At 39.4% G+C, this 3,777-nt stretch overlaps 1 long non-coding RNA gene across 1 annotated transcript; it reads right to left on the minus strand.

Annotated features, from left to right (window-relative positions):
• Positions 1 to 928: 928 nt before the first annotated feature.
• LOC107751306 (uncharacterized) lies at positions 929 to 3,410 on the minus strand. The gene is made up of 3 exons (XR_001641227.1): positions 3,052 to 3,410; positions 1,756 to 1,796; positions 929 to 1,673 (listed from the first exon to the last, which is right to left on the minus strand). It is a non-coding gene; the product is annotated as an uncharacterized LOC107751306 (long non-coding RNA).
• Between the last annotated feature and the right edge of the window lie 367 nt (positions 3,411 to 3,777).

The raw sequence follows: 3,777 nt of genomic DNA on the forward strand, positions 1-3,777 counted from the left end.
TCCTCAGGCCATTCAAGATGTAGATGAGTTTGTTTCTTCGTGGGAACAGATTTGGAGAAATGTATCACTCCATCACTTGCTCACCAATGGATCAGGTTTGAATTTAAAAGCGTCTTAATGCTGGATTAGTTTCAGCTTTTGTCTTCTCCAGATGTTAACTGATGGACTGGAGTGGTGTGGATTACTTGTGGATTATTGTGATGTTTTTATCAGCTGTTTGGTCTCTCATTCTGACGGCACCCATTCACTGCAGAGCATCCATTGCTGAGCATTTTCAGCAAACTAGTTCATTTTTTTTGGTGAACTATTCCTTTAAGAATGATTGTAGGAAACTTGCTGTAATTTCATTCAGACTTTAACAGATATTCATATCTACATATCTGCAGGTCATCAAATTAATAGGATTGTTCGGCCAAAAATTATTCTGTTATAGTCAGGAGAAATCACAGAGAAAAGAGAATGTTTGACTTTGTACATTGTGTATTTGTTTTTCTTAAAAAAAAATTTTTGTATATTGTTATTTCCTATTTACTTATCCTGTGTTTATTGTTTTTATTATCAGTCTCGTCTTGTCACTGTCATTCTGTTGCACTGTGGAAGCTTCTGTCACTAAAACAAATTCCTCGTATGTGTAAACATACCTGGCAATAAAGCTCTTTCTGATTCTTTCAATTGGATATGATTTTAATGTGGGAATGTTTCACAGTTTTGACTGGTTTCTGGGAGTATCATTTTGACACAGTACATCTCTCCATCTTGTTTACTTGTACACTGCTGCAGCTGAATGACGGCATTCAGATAGACTCGCTCTTCTTTCCATCATGAATGAAACTCCAGCGCTAAATGCTGAAGGAACATCTGACATCTTCAAGAGACTCACAGAATCAAAATATTCCAGAGAGAAGAAACAAACAACATCCACTCAGGGGGAAAAGAAAGGTTTTTATTTAAGAAACAATAAGTCTATATAGGAGTTCAAGAATAACCAATCACTTAAAAACTATTGCTGAATGTGAAACGAGTTCAGAAACGCTGCTGTGCCACCAAACGCATGAAATCATAGAAAAGAATGTGAAAACCATGAGAAATCACAACCTAGATCCAAAAGAGCTGCTGCCTGCCAACAAATGAGGGATGACTGATGAACGACTAAAACAAGTGAAGGTCTGAATCTGTATGAAGACTGATCTCCACATCAGCATCTGCCCTCACTGTGCCGTCTACCTAGGGCACGTCACCCGCCGCTCACCGGTGACCAGCAGAAGGTCTTCACTACAGTCCACAGAGGAGAAGAGCAGAGAGATCCAGTAACCCCAGTAAAGCCCAATGGTCCCAGATTGCAGGAGTGATCCCAGCGCTGACAGCTCCCTCCTCACGCCGCGGTCTCGTCTCGCTCGTGTGTCCGTCTGAGGAAGAGGAATGATCCGGGAAACGCTTCCCTTTCACTTCGTTCAACTCAAAGAGGAGAAGCGAAGCTAAACGAATGTCCCTTTATTACACAGCAGGACCTGATCGGTCCCGGGCCAGTTCTGAGAGGAGATGTGAGTCCCATCATTCCCAGAGAGAGCTCGGGTCGAGGGCATTCAGGGCGTTTGTCACCGGCGCTGATGGACCGTCACTGGTTGGGTTTGGTCCCGCTGTCCTTCCCTCCGTCTGCAAAACAACATGATCTGCTGAGCAGCGCAGATCCCAGACAGATTCATAAAGCAGACGTCTGTAATCAGTAAGATGATGATGACAGACAGAATCTCTTACCGGCGGAGCTGCTGTGGTGAGCGGAGGACTGAGCTTGCTGCCTGTGAGGAGATCAGACCGTCATCATTACTCTGCGCCAGAGCGTTACTGTATTCTAATTACTTTTCCTGATTACGTAGTAATGTAATGCATTACACTTTAAATTTATGCAATTTGATTACAGTTCCTAATGTGAATAGATTTATGTTACTTAAGTTACAAATGCAGTGTTAAAAAATATGAAGTAAATATCATGTTTTGTGCGTCAGTATGAGAATGCGAGCTAAACATGCAGACAAGTCCTACAACATTTAGATGCAATGAAAGGTTTCCTATCATATTTCAAAATGTTGCACTCAATTTCACATCTTTTAGTATGGCATTATAGTTTGGGAAAAGTTCACCTCAAGAATGTGTACTTCATGTCACAATAACACTGATATAAGTAAAAATAAATGACTCATCAGAATGATATCCTCCACTGGATTAAGCCGCGTCACATCGCATTCTTCTTCTGAGGTAAATTCAAGGCTTATTCCTCACAGCGCGTCTTGTTCCAAAAACGAAAAGCAGCCTAGTTGAACTTGATGAATCTTAACGCTTTGTTTACAGGGGTGATGTGGGAGTTTATATGTTGGCGCGTCTCAAGCCTGGCTTCGTGTGGATGATTATCTTATAGAGCATAATGTGACCACATTATAGGAGAGCTCAGACAGGAAAGACTGTACCTCACATTGGTTTTAAATGAATTACTTCATCAGAGAATATTTGTTTTCAAGATTACTTCATTTAAAAACAGACACTTCAAGCTTTCTTAAGATATATTTCTCATATCTGTGTGTCAAGTATTCGCTGAGTTTTGGTTCATTTTAGAGACGCATTTCAGAAAGATATTCGCGGAGACTGAGAATGCAGAAAGCACATCCTATTTGTTTTCTTTATTTTACAAAAGCACAATATTTTGTTGGTATTGCGAGTGTATACAAATAAAATAACTTTTACAGTTTCAAATGATGTATTGCTCTTATGTACAATCAAAAATTACAAAACATATGTTTATGTTCTTTTCGCGTTATCAGGAAATCAAAAAATGCAAGTGATCGTTCAAGTTGCTGTTTTGATACTTAAGTAATTTTTCAGTCAATATTAAATTACTGAAAGAACTATGAGTTTCACTTCGTAGTGTATTTTTTAGGTTTAAAAAATGTAAACTTGAAAGTAAAGTAAATAGTAGTTAAATGCAATAATCAGTAATGTAATCAAATTACAAGTTTAAAGAATTAATTAGTAATTTGCAGTCGATTACTTAGCGCTCACCTGTCGAAGTAAGCCTGTCTCCTCCTGCGCAGCTCCTCCGCTGTCATCGCCTCCTTCTCGCCGCTTCCCGATTCGTGAGACGAGCCCGCCGTCACAGTGGCGCTGGGGCTTCTGGGATCGCTGCCACCTACAGCCGGTAAAGAGCGAAAGAACAGCAGATCAGAAAACGGCTCTGCTCTGACCTGAAGCACGGGAGAGGACTGTGATCTTTAGATCTGCACTGTTTCTGAACGAATAAGTGTTTTTCAACACATCTCATGGAAACACGAAACACTAAACTAGATATTCTGAGATCTTAATTGAGGGGTCATTCTGTGTCAACCAGAGGTCCAAGGTTCAAATTTTTGATTTTGCTAATATTTCTTTTTGGAGAAAGTTAAACATGTATAGTGATGGCAGCCAAAATATTAAATGTTATGGATGAATATTTACTGAGTAATCCACTATTTTGTAGAGGGGGTCAAAATGGCAATTTTCACCTGAGATTCAGAGCCAAATTACAGGGGGGTAAAAATTACTTTAGCAATCTTTGTTGCATTTTGTGGCAATGGTGACCTTTCAAAAATGGGAAAAGAGCACATTTCAAGTTTTTTCTCCAAAGTTTGCAGGCCTGTAACTCAAAAAGTATTAAAAGATATCTTAATGCCCTTTTAGATATTGGGTCTTAACAAACATTTTTAAAGGGTTAGTTCACCCAAAAATGAAAATTAGCCCATAAATTACTCA

Source organism: Sinocyclocheilus rhinocerous, unplaced genomic scaffold, assembly GCF_001515625.1.
Source record: "Sinocyclocheilus rhinocerous isolate Xijiao unplaced genomic scaffold, SAMN03320098_v1.1 scaffold1884, whole genome shotgun sequence".
Taxonomy (NCBI): Eukaryota; Metazoa; Chordata; class Actinopteri; order Cypriniformes; family Cyprinidae; genus Sinocyclocheilus; species Sinocyclocheilus rhinocerous.